The sequence below is a fragment of the Pelodiscus sinensis genome, chromosome 16 (assembly GCF_049634645.1).
Source record: "Pelodiscus sinensis isolate JC-2024 chromosome 16, ASM4963464v1, whole genome shotgun sequence".
Classification (NCBI taxonomy): domain Eukaryota; kingdom Metazoa; phylum Chordata; order Testudines; family Trionychidae; genus Pelodiscus; species Pelodiscus sinensis.
In genome coordinates this window covers 38,420,420-38,435,611 of record NC_134726.1, presented here as the reverse complement: position 1 = coordinate 38,435,611, position 15,192 = coordinate 38,420,420, and the positions used below count along the sequence as shown (strand labels likewise).

Sequence of the window (15,192 nt, the reverse complement as noted above, 5' to 3'; positions counted from 1 at the left end):
CACCAGGGAGGAATATTTCACAAGAGTGAAACTTACCTTTTCCTAGCCACGCCTGACTGGGGCATTTCATTGGCAGCTGGGCCACAGTGCTGCCAGAAAGCAAATGCAGCACTTTCCAGACTGTTATACTGAGTTTATTGTGGCATTTCTCAGTCTGATTCTGGGGAACACAGCAATGAGCATACGAGCAAAGGCACTGGGATTATTGCCCTCTGACACCGACTTTCCTGTGTATCCTTGGGCAAGTCACCTCATCTCCCCGGGCCTCAGTTCCTCATCTGTAAAACACTTTCTCCCCTTCTCCCATCTTATCCATTTAGGTTCTAAACTCTCTGGAGCAGGGCCCCATTCTTAGTATGCATATGAGCAGCACCTACCAAAACGAAGCCCCATTTTCAGTCGGGGACGCTAGCCCTGGCGGGAATACAGCTGCAGATTTCCTTAAGCAGGAACAGCCGAATGCGTTCCGAAGAGCTGACTGCACAGTGCATTCACCTCCGTGCTTCTCCAGTGAGGAGCACAATTAGATACAGTTCAACAAACGTAACGGGATGGAGACACTGGGAAGGGATTGGTAAAGGAAGGGTTAATGCCTCTCTGTCCAGATCTTTGCCTTCCCTGTAGGGACTGAAGCAAAATGCAGGACAATGTAGCACTTTAAAGACTAACAAGATGGTTTATTAGATGATGAGCTTTCGTGGGCCAGACCCACTTCCTCAGATCAAATAGTGGAAGAAAATAGTCACAACCATATATACCAAAGGATACTGTTATTGAACCAAGCCACGAGTAGAATGAGGCAGGGCTACAATGGAGCAAACTCCGTTTCTGAGGCAGGGACTAAAATAGTGTCTGGAATCAGGCTCTGGCAACCTGGGGCTCTTTAAACCCCGCTCGGTGAGCGCTGACCGCCAGCATCCTCTCGCCTCTTTTCTCAGCGCTGCAAAGGTGAGAGACGTTCCTCCTCCCCCAATGGCCCCGACAGCCACAGAGAGCCAGGGTCTGCTCCAAAACCCTGCAGAATTCCTGCTGGGGCAGGGAGAACAGGCGAAGTCCCAGGCAGCCACAGAGAGGACCCTGTATCACAAAGAGGGGACCCTGTACCACAAAGAGATTCTTTAGCAAGTCACTGAGTGTGGCTGCAGTCTCCTAATAAGGGAAGGTGGGTCTCCAGGGTTCTGCTCCTGCAAGCCCCGGCACACTCCAAGGGCTGCACCAACGAGAAACCGCTGGGAACAAAACTCCCCGCTCTTGCCGACGGGTGAAGGAACCGTCGGTGGCCACTTGCTTAGGGTGGATGGTAACACCAATTCACCTGGCAATGGAGGAGCTTGGAGCAGAACTGATTTTTCAACGTTCAAGCCTGCCCCAACGGCGACTCCTACACTCAGCAAGGTGCAGCTGCACCTGAAACAGGGGTGGGGAACCTCAGGCCTGGGGGCTCCAGCCTACCCACCACCTCACTGCAGGGCCGGAGCACACAAAATCCACTAGCCTGGGCCCCCCTAGCCTCTGGTGTGCGAGGGGAATGGGGGGAGGGTCACATCAGTGAGGGGGGGGGTTTCTTTCTCACGTGTGTGCAGCCCCCGACTGATTTTTCCGTGGGTCAGCGGCCCCAGGCCCAAAAAAGGTTCCTGCCCCGGCCTAAAACATTCCTGAGCAGTTCATCTTCCGCTGCCTGGGAGAGTGACAAAGGGGAGAGCAAGACGTATGCAGAAGAGGGTTTTGTGCATAGGACTTAACTGCAACTTGTGACAACCGCAGACGAGGGCAGGAATTACGTCAGGTAGACCCGGTGCTGGAAGCAGTGCCTTGCGCCCCAGCCTCCCTCAATTCCCTGCAGAATCCCACCTGAAACCACGGTCATTTCTCAGCTCTCTCTGCTAGAAGCGGCATCAGGAACACAGTCCGCATGTCAACAAAGCAAGCACAACCCAGCCTGCTACCTTGCTGGCTAATTTGCACAGAGGTTTGTCTAACCTTTCCCAGAGAGCCTGGGATCAAAATCTTCAGGCGGGCGGGTGGAAAGCTAGGGGAAATCCACATTTTAACACCCAACCCAGTGGACATGTTTTCACAGGTATCAACATCCTGCCCCACCTGCTGAAGTGAACATCAACCCTTCGACAGAGGCCAATGACTCGCTGTTCCAGACTCTGCGGCTTAGTGATATAGTTACCGGTTAACTGCCCCTTGCCAGTGAACTGCAGTGGCAACCAGCCGTGCTGGAGCAGTCCGGGCTGCCGAGGGCCAACAGTACTCAACAGTGGTGGCTGGTGGTGGAGCCCAATATCAGGCCCTGATTTAAGGGTTAACTGGTTAAGCGCTAGCATTCAATTGGTTAGCCGTTTTAATATCCCTACTAGTCACTCTTGTTACCATGTACATACCTCGGCAAGCCTGTTGCAAACTAGGGATGTAAAAGGTTAACTGGCTACCTGGTAAACATTAGCTTTACCCGCATGCTTACCCAGTAACCAGTTAACCAGGGGGCTGGGGAGAGCAGCCCACCCACCCATGGAACGGCGAGACCCCAGCCCGCCAGAGCAGCCCCCTGCCCGTGGCGGACTGGCTGGACTCCAGCTGCACAATTAACCGGTTAAGTGATTACCTTATATCGTTTAACCGGGTAACTTTTTCAATGGATACGGACATCCCCATTGCAAACAGATTCAGTGTCTCGCCCCTTGCTCGCTGTAGTAAACTGGAGACTCTCCACTGACTTCAGTGGACTTTGATCAGGCCCTAGATACGCATTTTTTTTACCTTATTCAGAAAATTGCACTGCTCACCCTGGCAGACCCCTCTATACGAGAACTCTTTAAAACCCCCAGCCAGCGAAACAAGCCTATAAACATAAATGCATATAAATCGCTGTTTGCATCTATCCCTGGAAACAAATCAATTCCTAGCCTACGTGGGCAGCCATACACGGAGAGAGCGGCAGTGAACACACACTTCTGTTCCTCTACCTCCCCTGATGCGAGGGAGAGTCTGTGCCTGGGGGCAGAAATACCCCTATGGACCAGGAAAATTCAAGAGCGTCTCCCGGCATTCTTCTGCTGAGGGGAATTGCAGAATGAAGTAAGGATCCTGCAGGGACACTGCTCCATGGGCATGGAGACTGTGTGCCTCCCTCACCAGGACCCGGCAACACAGATCAGTCCTCAGGGCTTGCCCTGGAGCCCCCTTGTGCGGCTTAATTTTCAGGAGGAAACTCTATGGAGCCAGAGGAGAGGGAAGGAAGAGGGGGAAGGAGGGTAATGCACAGTCCCACCTGCCCACTCCTCCCTGACCTACTCTCTTCCCTCAGACAGAGGGACACCCAGAGGAGCAGGTATGGATGATGCCATGGGGATGGCTGGCCTGCTTGTCCCCATTCTGCACAGTGAGTATAACAAGGGTACATAGAATCACAGAATCTTAAAACTGGAAGGGACCGCGAGAGGCCAAGCCAGTCCCCAGCCCTCATGGCAGGACCAAGTACCATCTAGATCATCCCTGACAGGCATCTGTCTAACCTGCTCTGAAATATCTCCAGTGATGGAGATTCCACAACCTCCCTAGGCAACTTATTCCAGTGTTTCACCACCTGACAGGAAGGTTTTCCTAATGTCCAGCCTAAACTTGTCTTGCTGCAGTTTAAGCCCATTGATTCTTGTCTTATCCTCAGAGGCCAAGGAGAATAATTTTTCTCTCTCCTCCTTGTGACACCCTTTTAGGTACTTGAAAGCTGCAGTCATGTCCCCTCTCAGTCTTCTCCTTTCCAAACTAAACAAACCCAATTCTTCAGTCTTCCCTCGTAGCTCATGTTCTCTAGACCTTTCATCATTCTTGTTGCTCTTCTCTGGACCCTCTCCAATTGCTCCACATCATTCCTGAAATGTGGTGCCCAGAACTGGACACAATACTGCAACTGAGGCCTAATTAGCGCAGAGTAGAGCGGAAGAATCACTTCTCGTGTCTTGCTCACAACACTCTTGTTAATGCCTCTGTCATGTTACTGGATTTTTAGGGGATCAGACAGGTGCACCCGTGGGGGAGTGTTTGCCCCAAAAGTTGGTACAAAGGGGGCCATGTGCGGTGTTGAACAAGAGCTTATGTTCTACTGACTCTGTACATGCTATTCATGTACTTGTATGGTATCTGTGTGTGGAGTTATAACTATGTGCTCTGTGTTGATGCTGGAAGGTTCTCTGTCTGAGGCAGAGCAATGGGCAAGGAATGTTCAGCCAGTGGCTATGCTAATTAGCAAGGCTCCAGAGACAATAGATCTCGAAGTGCCACAGACACACCTGAGGAATGTCTGGAGACCTGGAAGCCAGCCAGGATAATGGTTGCTGACTTGGGACACAAGGATAGGTCAATGGACCATGTGACCTGCTGTGACCAGCTCTGGCCAGGAGAGGTGTATAAGTGCTATGTGGCACCCTCCAGCTGGTCTTCAGTTTAGCTCCTGATCCCAGATGCAGCCTTGCAGGGAACAACGAGCCGGAAAGAACCGTGGACCCATCCTGACATAGGATGTACACCAGAGACTTTTAAGATAGTAGTTTATAACATCTCTGCTAAGAGCCTGTATCGAGAGCTGGCTGATTCGATGCATGTAATGTATTTTCTTTAACAACCTTGCTCTCATGCTTTTCTTTCTTTTAGTAATAAACCTTTAGATTGTAGATTCTAACGGATTGGCCCAGCGTGCTCTTGTGGGTTAGATCCAGAGTGTAAATTGACCTGGGATCTGTGGCTGGTTTCTTGGGACCAGAAGAACCCATTTGGGGTAGGTGAGATTGGGTTCTATAACCCCTCACCTGTGTGTTAGCCCGGGGCTGATTGGGGCACAGAGGGGTTTTGCTCATGAGGCTTCTGGCTGGCCAGATTGGCAGCTGAAGCGTTCGGTGTGACTGGTTTGTGGCCTATTTGGGAAGGTCTCCAGTCTGGGGCTGTAAGGAGAAGCCCCGAGTTTAGAGCAATTTGCCCTAAGCGGACGCCCTCAGCTGTGCCCAGACCCGTCACAGCCTCCCTGAATTATGTTTGCTTTTTTTGCAACAGTGTCACAGTCTGGGCATCACCCTCTTACACAGCCCTTCCATCCCAGCTTTTGCAGCAAATGTAACAGATTGATACTCCACCTCCACACGGAGATTGCTCACCTGGCAGCCATTCTATGCTGAAACACAACAGGTACTTACCACCAATGCTAATTGGGTTAGGGCAGAGGTGAATTGAAACTGCACAGGTAGAAAACTGAAATTACCTGAGCAGAAAGGAATGATTTGGTACCATTTTCAAAGTTCAGATGATACATTAATACCAAACAGGAGTTCTTTGCAGCATAGTTAATCGCCACAGGGCAAACAGAGTAACCTGCTCCTGACTGGTTAGATGTGCATCAAAAGCAGTTGAGGTGTACACTCATTTTTCCTTTCATGTCTCTGAGAATACAGCAGCCAGGTTCCTTATCAGTGGTTTACAATGGGAGCCCAGCATGTAGGCAAGCTAAACTGAAAGACAGCCCACACGACCCAGCTCCACAGAACAAAAGAGATCAGCGGGTTGAAATCTGGTCAAGTAGGCGAAAGTGGCTCTGGTCACACGGACAGCAGCTAGCACTGGGCAGAAAAATAAGCTGAACAGAAGAGGATATCTGAGAAGAAAGATTCAAAGAGCAATTTTCTGTTCTGTGCCAAGGGGGAAGAGCTGTATCCAAAATATCTTTGGGGAAACTGCAACTGCAAAGTAATAACCCTCTTACTTCTCAATGTACACGGAGAGGCAAATAAAGGGAAAGCTATGGCCATGTACCTTGAGGAAATGTGGTTATTAAGGATCATCAAGAGAGAGAGAGAGGGCAATCAGGAGCGCGTGACCCTGACAGGCCTAGCAACACCACTAGCCAACAGAGATTTGAAATGTACCATGTGATAAAGCATATAATAGGAATGTGTATGTTTATCTCGTTGGTGGGGACTGGAGCAGCTCCCTGTCTGCTGCTGGCAGGGAGCTGCTCCAGCCCCGTAGGGGGCCCATCGCAGACAAGGGCTCCTCTGGCCGGGCTGAAACAACCCCCCTCCCCTTCCGTTGGTTAACCGGCTAATTGGGATTTTACATCCCTAGTACATAAAATAGCACACAGCAGAGAAAGGTATTGTGGATGAGGAGAGCAAGAGGCAGCCTAGATTTATTGACACCCATGTCCAATAAGGAGGCAGAAGATCTGGCTCTATTATGCACTGGACAATCACCCCCCCCCCCCAACCTCCAGTTTGGATTTAGCAAAAGACAAGGAAGCAGCAATCAGGAGAGACATCCCATAGAGCTGTAGGCATAGTTTTATTCAGTGGCCAACCGCAGGTCTTAGCACCTCCACACAGTTGTCAAACAGATGTTACAATAATGTGTCACCCTTGCCATTCCCAGGCCAATCTAACCAACAGGAGCGCAGCCACTCACATGAACGCCCATGTACAGAGGCCAACAGCCTCTTAACTCCTGAAGCGAGGAAGATCCTGCACGGAGCAGCAAACCAACCTCCCCCGTTGCAGGGGAGATAGACAGCGCCCTCGTGCAGCACTGAGAACAGATCACACCTGTGCCCCTGTCACACAACCAACCACAGCCTTCCCCCTACCCCACCCCACCTCCATTCTTCTCCTCCTGCAGCCGCACCACACCTGCTCCCCGATCTCCCCTCACAGCCCCCCTCAATCATCTGAGCTGCAGCCCCCCATAGTCACTCCCCTCCATTCCCCGACTCTCATCCAAGGACCCCCAACAATCCCCACAGGGCCAGCTTCCCCCTCCCCAATCCCCATGGGGCCAGCCCCTCCATCCCCACAGGGCCAGTCCTCCGCACAATCCCCATAGGGTCAGCCCCCCCGAAACCCTTAAGGTCAGCCCCTCCCCGGGCCAGCCCCCCAATTCCCCCAGGACCAGCCCCCCCATAGGACCAACCGCTCCGATCCCCCCAGTCCCAGCCCCCCCGATCCCCACAGGGCCAGCCCCACCGCCCCACAGGGCCAGCCCCATCGATGCCCCCCGGACCAGCCCCCCATAGGGCCAACCGCTCCGATCCCCCCAGTCCCAGCCCCCCCGCCCCACAGGGCCAGCCCCCTCGAACCCCTTAAGGTCAGCCCCTCCCTGGGCCAGCCCCCCAATTCCCCCAGGACCAGCCCCCCCATAGGGCCAGGTCCACCGATGCCCCCCGGGCCAGCCCCCCCCCCCGATCCCCCCAGTCCCAGCCCCCCCGCCCCACAGGGCCAGCCCCCTCGAACCCCTTAAGGTCAGCCCCTCCCTGGGCCAGCCCCCCAATTCCCCCAGGACCAGCCCCCCCATAGGGCCAGGTCCACCGATGCCCCCCGGGCCAGCCCCCCCCCCCGATCCCCCCAGTCCCAGCCCCCCCGCCCCACAGGGCCAGGCCCCGCCCCCTTCTCCCCAGGCCCGGGGTCCCCATTCACCTGCTGGCGGCGGCGGCCCGACCGCGACAGGCCGGTCCCGGCCCATAGTGCCCCCCTCCACGTTCCCTCCGCCTCCTCCAGCTGCCCCGGCGCCTGCTGCCAGGCCGGAAGCGCAAGTCCCAGGGCTCCTTGGAACGTGTAGTCCCTCCTTGTCAATCCCCCCGCCCCTCGCCATTCGGCTGCGCAGCGCACCCCACGGCGCATGGACTACAAATCCCAGCAGCCCCAGGCCACCGTGCCCTGATTGGAGCTCACCGGCTCGCTCGAGGCTACAAGCCAGCTCGCCATTGGCCGGCGCCGTCCGTCCCTTCACACCCACCGCCCAATCGCGCGTCTAAACACGCGTCGCGCCTAGGATTGGCGCGAGGGGGCAGCAGCGCCCAATTACAGGCGGAGGAGGCGGGGCTGCGGCCGGCAGATTGTGCGCGACTGGCTGCGCGCCGGGAGAGCCTGGCCAATGGCGGCGCGGCGGGGGCTATAAAGGGCGCGGCGGGGGAGGCTCGCGCTCCCTTTCCCGCGCGCAGAGAGCTGAGGTGAGGGCTGAGGCGCCGTGAGGAGAAGGGGCCCGGCGAGGCCCGGCCCAGGCGTGCGGCCCAATGACCCCCCCGTCGTTGGGGCTGGGCTGGGCCGGGGGTCAGACGCGCCGCAGCCTGGTGCGGACCGGCCGGGGGGCTCTAACTCGGTTCCTACGGGGGGGGGGGGGTATTCGCACGCGGCAGCCGGGCCCCGCTGCATGGGGGGCGGCCCATGTGGGGGCTAATTCCCGGCTGCTTTCGTGGACAAGAATTTATAAGAAATAAAACCGCCCCCCCCCCCCCCCGTCTGGGGGCCTGTCGGGTCTCGTTCCGAAGAGCGCTGCCAAGTTTTAGGACTCCATAAGGCGGGGGGTGGGGGGGGCTACTGCAAGAGCGTAGCGAGAGGTCGAGAGCCGCACTCTTCTATGGGGAGCGGGCGGGTCTGGGGTGCAGGCGGGGGGCTGAAGGGGTTGGGGGGTGTGGGGGGGTCTGAGGGAGTTTGGGGGAAGGCGGGGGGGGTGTCTGAGGGAGTTTGGGCGAAGGCGGGGGGGGGTCTGAGGGAGTTTGGGCGAAGGCGGGGGGGGGTGTCTGAGGGAGTTTGGGGGAAGGCGGGGGGGGTGTCTGAGGGAGTTTGGGGGAAGGCGGGGGGGGTGTCTGAGGGAGTTTGGGGGAAGGCGGGGGGGGGTGTCTGAGGGAGTTTGGGCGAAGGCGGGGGGGTGTCTGAGGGAGTTTGGGCGAAGGCGGGGGGGGTGTCTGAGGGAGTTTGGGCGAAGGCGGGGGGGGTGTCTGAGGGAGTTTGGGGGAAGGCGGGGGGGGTCTGAGGGAGTTTGGGCGAAGGCGGGGGGGTGTCTGAGGGAGTTTGGGCGAAGGCGGGGGGGGGTGTCTGAGGGAGTTTGGGCGAAGGCGGGGGGGGGTGTCTGAGGGAGTTTGGGCGAAGGCGGGGGGGGGTGTCTGAGGGAGTTTGGGCGAAGGCGGGGGGGGGTGTCTGAGGGAGTTTGGGCGAAGGCGGGGGGGGTGTCTGAGGGAGTTTGGGCGAAGGCGGGGGGGGGTGTCTGAGGGAGTTTGGGCGAAGGCGGGGGGGGGGTGTCTGAGGGAGTTTGGGCGAAGGCGGGGGGGGTGTCTGAGGGAGTTTGGGCGAAGGCGGGGGGGGTGTCTGAGGGAGTTTGGGGGAAGGCGGGGGGGGTGTCTGAGGGAGTTTGGGGGAAGGCGGGGGGGTGTCTGAGGGAGTTTGGGCGAAGGCGGGGGGGGTGTCTGAGGGAGTTTGGGCGAAGGCGGGGGGGGGTGTCTGAGGGAGTTTGGGGGAAGGCGGGGGGGGGTGTCTGAGGGAGTTTGGGGGAAGGCGGGGGGGGTGTCTGAGGGAGTTTGGGGGAAGGCGGGGGGGGGGGGTGTCTGAGGGAGTTTGGGGGAAGGCGGGGGGGGGGGTGTCTGAGGGAGTTTGGGGGAAGGCGGGGGGGGGGGTGTCTGAGGGAGTTTGGGGGAAGGCGGGGGGGGGGTGTCTGAGGGAGTTTGGGGGAAGGCGGGGGGGGGGGTGTCTGAGGGAGTTTGGGCGAAGGCGGGGGGGGGGGTCTGAGGGAGTTTGGGCGAAGGCGGGGGGGGTGTCTGAGGGAGTTTGGGGGAAGGCGGGGGGGGTCTGAGGGAGTTTGGGCGAAGGCGGGGGGGGTCTGAGGGAGTTTGGGCGAAGGCGGGGGGGGGGGTCTGAGGGAGTTTGGGCGAAGGCGGGGGGGGGTGTCTGAGGGAGTTTGGGGGAAGGCGGGGGGGGAGCAGCCAGCTGCTCTGAGCTCTGGGGCTGCTCCCTGCTTGTGGGTCCAATGGGGTGCTCCGGGGGCCCGATTGAAAGACTTGCTAGGCCGGATACAGCCCTGGGGTCGTATCTGGTTTGCCCCTCCCATAGGGGCTCTGTGGCTGAAAAAGCTTGGGAAATCCGGGTCCAGCTCAGGGCTACTCAACTTTGGAATCCTCGGGGGCCACAATGATACAGCACGTGCAGAAGGCCGCAACTTAAGTGTGGTTGCATATACATGCAAATAGCTTCTTTCACACTGATGGGCATGAATACAAAGATTAAGGCAGGACTACATAACATGCAAGTCCCATTTAAGTCAGCTGATATTAATAAAATGCAATATTTACCCTATTTCCAGCCATGTGACAGCACTTTTAATCAGCAATTGATCCTGCCATGAGTGTGGGGGACTGGACTTGATGACATCTTGAGGTCCCTTCCAGTTCTATGATTCTCTGGGATTTTAAAGCACCTATTTTTTCTGGATATAAACTTAACCTTGGAATCTGTTAGTGTTGGAAATATATGTAGTTAGAGATAGGACAAGCTACTGTATTAATCATTGCAGTATGTATGCTGTCCTGCCAAGAGTAGCCTGTGATGAACTTTCAATTTCTGACACCTCGTATGAGTATTGCCTAAGCAGTACTTGATTACGCTTTATGGCTGAGGCTACACCATTGTGCTGATAATTATTATTTATTGTTTGAAGTGTATTAACAGTGTTGTCTTTTTTTTAGGTTGTTTGTTGCTCTGTTCAGTGCCATTTGAGGTGAGTCTGGACCAGTGATTCTTGGTAAAATGAGGCCCTGAGCTCAGCATGTTTTAGTTGGGCCAGCAAACCTCAAAAGGAGCCAGTGATGAGCTACTTTCATTTCTGACACCTCGTCTGAAAACTGTAGCTGCAGTATTTGATGATGCTCTTTTGCTGAGGCTCAGACTAGTTTTAAATCTTGTTGGGGCAATGATTGGAAAAGAGAAGCCTAAATTATGGGTTGGGGTTGTCGGTTTGCTATGTGTGTGTCTTTGTATTTACTGGTTGGAATTTAATGCTGTTTTCTGTCTGTAGGAATGAAATGGATTGAAGACGCTCACTTGCATTGTTGGCATCAAAAGGACTGTAAATCTCACTAATTCAAATTGGATTCACTTAAAGGTGCTTGCAATTAAGGATGGCAGGTATATTGTATATTTGAGATGTAACTATTAAAAAAGTGAAACCATTCACTGTTCTTTTAATGTGTTGAGCTTTTGCTTCACATACCATGCCAGCGATAAGTGTGCACTCATGGCAGAAGGCTTTTGGTGCTGCTTGGAACGTTCTTGGGTGCCAGTGTGTAAAATACCATGATGTTCAGTACTGTTTCAAGGGCCAAAGGGCTTTGTTTACATATACAAATATAGCATATATGTTAAATAAAATGGGAACTTGAGGGGAACTGTGATATATATTGCTGTTGTCGGTTACAAGCCTGTGGTCTGGTACAAGAGCAGGAGAAAAACATGCTATTAAAGTGGCCTGAAGGAAAAAATAATTGTATCCGGAAGACTAATCTGCAAGCATTGTTCTTATCTTAATGGGGTGTGTTTCTTCTGTTGGACTTCCGTGCTAGCCTGTTCGCTATAGTGCATTGAGAAATTTTACATCAAAATTCCACTGTTGAAAAGACCAAACAGTTATTTAAACCCAGTCAGTTTGACAGTCCCCAGTGTTTGAAACTTTGCACTCGAGAGCAGGGTGAGCATTGAAAGACACAAGTGGATAGGCTGGCTGGAACAGATACAGGGTGTTGATGTTTCTAGCCCCCAGAGAGGAGGTGCCAGGAGCACTAGGGTATTGTGGGAAAAGCCCCAAAGGTGCTGACTGGCTCTCACTGACCACATTTGGGTGTGGCACTGTGGCTTAAAGCTTAATCTTTGTATTCATGCCTATCAGTGTGAAAGAAGATATTTGCATATATGTATTAGCAGGGCTTGACAAACCGCTGACTCTACTTGCATCAAAAAATCAATAGTACAAAACACAAATGAGATTTGTCACTTAGGTGGGGGCAGAGCTTTTCAACTTTATTCGCAGTAGGGGCCTCCATCCAGTCTGCATTATAGGGACAGGCAGAGGGTTAGTGTCTGCCATCTGTCACCTCACATTGAGAATGTGTATCAAATGCATGTTTGCCTATTGCTCTAGATCAGGCTATGCTAATGGTTTGTTTGCAGTAGGTGCATCTGAACCTGTGCTGAAAGCAGCTGAAGAGTTAAGTGTAGCTGAGATGAGAACGAATTGGTGAGGTAGCTTAACAGCTGATGGTGTTGGTTTTTCTACTCAGCTAAGTGCTCTTTTTTTCGAAATCAAGATACCATTGCAAAGAGGTTCACTTAAAAAAAATTTATTTAAGAGGAAAAGAACAAATGCTGTAAAACAAGAAATAGCAATTGATTAGTGCACATAACACTGAGTTGTTAGGGTTGTTTACAATTGAATGTACTAAGTAAATTCTTCGTCGCTTGGTGGCAGTAAAAGCCCATGTAAAAATAGATGCCAAGAACTTGTACAAGTCCCAGGAGGTGCTGCACTAGAGAGGTTAGTTTTGAGAAATAGACTCTTGAAGTCAAACAGCAGGTGGTTTTGAATCTGGTGCAGTGGAGCATTTTGTCAAATCTAGGATTCTCACCAGAAAACATCAGTTAATTTGATAGAGGTGGCTGTTTGACTAGCAAAAATGAACTTAATTTGATAGAGGTGGCTGTTTGACTAGCAAAAATGAACTAAGTAGTGTTTGCTTCAAAATGGGATTTAATGGGGTAGGAAGGCAGGAGAGCCCACTCCAGTGGCATTGAAATTTTTTGCTGATTTATAGAAACGGGGGTTCTTTTCAGGTTAGCAAGGCTCATGCTTTGTTAGAATGGCAGCACTGTGCCAGAACTTTTAAGTACGCCAGTGAGTTTTCCTGAGGGGTTTACAATTAGCCATCACTTTTTGGCATCTTCAGTGAATGAGGGTTTGCAATGGCTGCCTAGATGCTTCTCAGTATTGAGAAAATTCAGGTGCTGTGAACCACTGAAAAGCTGAATCTAACAGTTTCCAGTTATATTGTAGTTGAATTCACTTAGGTACCTAAGGAAAGGCCCACGTTTTTTCACTAGTGGTGGGTTCAGTCAATTTCCAGTTAAGCGTTTCACACTACTACCAGACCTAAGGGCTACATCTAGACTGGCATGATTTTCCGCAAATGCTTTTAAAGGAAAAGTTTTCTGTTAAAAGCATTTGCGGAAAAGAGCGTCTAGATTGGTCCGTGCCAATCTAGACATGCTTTTGCGCAAAAAAGCACTGATCGCCATTTTCGCGATAGGGGCTTTTTTGTGCAAAACAAATCTGAGCTGTCTACACTGGCCCTTTTGCGCAAGAGGACTTTTGCCCAAACGGGAGCAGCATAGTATTTCCACAAGAAGCACTGATTTCTTTCATGAGATCATCAGTGTTCTTGCGGAAATTCAAGCGGCCAGTGTAGACAGTTGGCAAGTTTTTCCGCAAAAGCAGCTGCTTTTGCAGAAAAACTTGCCAGTCTAGACACAGCCAAAGGAGAGTAGAAGGCTCCATGAAGTCCTATAAGAACCTTGCTTTGCAGATCAGGAGTAGGAAGTTACCCAGAGGCAAATTTTGACCAGGGCTAGGTTATCACTGTACTGTCAGTTTGGGCAGTAAGTGATCTAATGTCCCCACATTTTTCTACTAGGTCTACTCCTAGCCCTAGACAACTGCCTGAGAGTTCAGCAAACACATGGAACAGGTTGAATCTCTCTAGTCTGGCACTCTTGGGACTGGACTGGTGCCAAACCAGAGAAGCTGCTGAACCATGGGAGGTCAGTATTGTCTAGCAGCATTACCAACACTTCCACTCTTCATTGGTCTCTTAGAAGATATTTAGGGGTAAATTAGAGCAGCCAGGACTGATGCCAGAAAATAAACCTTATGGGACTTTTGGAAACTTGGCCACACCTATTTTTAAGTGGACTTGTGGCTAACTAAAGTCTTGCCAGACCAGAGGACTAGAGAGGTTCAACCTGTAGTGACTTGGAATATTGGTACAGTCAGTAGCAGAAGTCAGTAATAGTGCCACTTATTCTCATTAATATTCAGTCAAGGTGGTTAAGTGCAGTCTAAGGGAATGAGGCTGGTTGGCTAGCTAAGAAAAAACTATTCAGCAGCTAGGTGTAGGGATGTCAATGTGTTGATGACTACCTGATTAACCAATCAGTCTGGGCTTCTCTGTTAATCTTCTATAAGACGCAGCAAGGGTTAGGAGCTGGCTTTAAGGTGGCTTTCCATGAGCACTGGACCCTCCCTTCCCCCTGGCTGCTTCTGATACATGTGAGGAGCCAGCTTTTAAGATGACTTTCTGCACATGCTGGCTCTGCAGACCTACCTGCCTCCCCCTTGCTGCCTAACATGCAGTGAAGGAGGGAGGGGCAGAGGAGGCTGCTGCAAAGCAGCCTCTGTTCTTGGTGAGCCTGGGCTCACTGTGGACAGAGGCTGCTTTGCTGTAGTAGCCCCTGTTCTGGAGTGTGTCCAAGCTCCCTGTGGACAGAGGCTGCTCTGGCATCACACAGAGCAGCCCCTGTCCATGGGATAGCTGAATAGATGCTGGTTTTTAAATAGTCTCCCCTCACAATCAGCTCCTACCTGCCAGCCTGTGCTTGCTGCCTCTATCAGAGGCAGCAGTGTGAGGTGGCACGGGTTCCCTAGGAGTAGCTGCTGGCCCTGCCCCAGGGACTATCAAATAATCCTGTAACTGCTAAAATTTGATGCGGTTACATGACTTCAGTTACACAATACCTAACATCCTTAGCTAGGTGGGCAGAAGGAGCTACTTAACAGCAAAAGGAGCACATTGTCCAGACTCATCTGTGTAATCTTCAATTCCCCCTCTGGCCTTGCTACTTCTTACAAGCTTGCAAAGAGTGAAAACAAATTAAATTGAAAGTTTTTTAAAGTAAAAGTAGATAGTTCTGTGGTCTGTAACATGTTGCTTATTGTAAACTCATGGCTACCTTTATAAAGGTAGCCTTTTGTGAAGAAGCACTCTATGGTCTGAGTTTACTCACAATGGTTTCCCTAGAGAACAAGCAACTGCTGATCATCGGAGGGACATTAAATCCTCTTTGCACTGATTAAACAAATACCAATTAAAATATGCAAATAGTCAGCATCTTTTCTAAAAGCTGCTCTGCTCTTGGAGTGTGGCTTGTGATCTATCAACCTCAACTATCCCCATGGGGGAGGGGGGGCCGGAATCAGACAAGCTTGCTGAATCCACTGCAGGAGATGCATTTCACTCTTCCTGCAGGAGGGCACACTAGCTTCACAGATGACAGCTCAGAAGCATTGTTCAGATGATGCAGTTCACTGCCTGCAAACTCTGGAGGCTGTCTATACTGC

General features: G+C 52.5%; 1 protein-coding gene, 1 long non-coding RNA gene and 2 other non-coding genes across 7 annotated transcripts in view; 3 read left to right on the top strand and 1 right to left on the bottom strand.

The window, feature by feature from the left end:
• The window catches only part of TRAF7 (TNF receptor associated factor 7), a 42,740-nt gene extending 35,125 nt beyond the window's left edge, over positions 1–7,615 (bottom strand). Inside the window, exon 1 of the mRNA XM_075899854.1 lies at positions 7,458–7,615. The gene's annotated coding sequence lies outside the window, so the exon portion shown is untranslated. The remainder of the gene's footprint in view (positions 1–7,457) is intronic.
• Positions 7,616–7,859: 244 nt separating this feature from the next.
• On the top strand, positions 7,860–10,978 carry LOC112546843 (uncharacterized). Of its 4 annotated transcripts, none has more exons than XR_012896215.1 (3): positions 7,860–7,990; positions 10,496–10,527; positions 10,825–10,978. It is a non-coding gene; the product is annotated as an uncharacterized LOC112546843 (long non-coding RNA). The 4 variants fall into 4 exon arrangements; XR_012896216.1 differs by having other exon boundaries at positions 7,974–8,110; XR_012896214.1 differs by lacking the exon at positions 7,860–7,990 and adding an exon at positions 9,029–9,055 and having other exon boundaries at positions 9,734–10,527.
• On the top strand, positions 10,348–10,430 carry LOC112546854 (small nucleolar RNA SNORD60). Its single transcript, XR_003090568.1, has one exon. It is a non-coding gene; the product is annotated as a small nucleolar RNA SNORD60 (small nucleolar RNA).
• LOC112546853 (small nucleolar RNA SNORD60) lies at positions 10,608–10,692 on the top strand. Its single transcript, XR_003090566.2, has one exon. It is a non-coding gene; the product is annotated as a small nucleolar RNA SNORD60 (small nucleolar RNA).
• Positions 10,979–15,192: the final 4,214 nt, after the last annotated feature.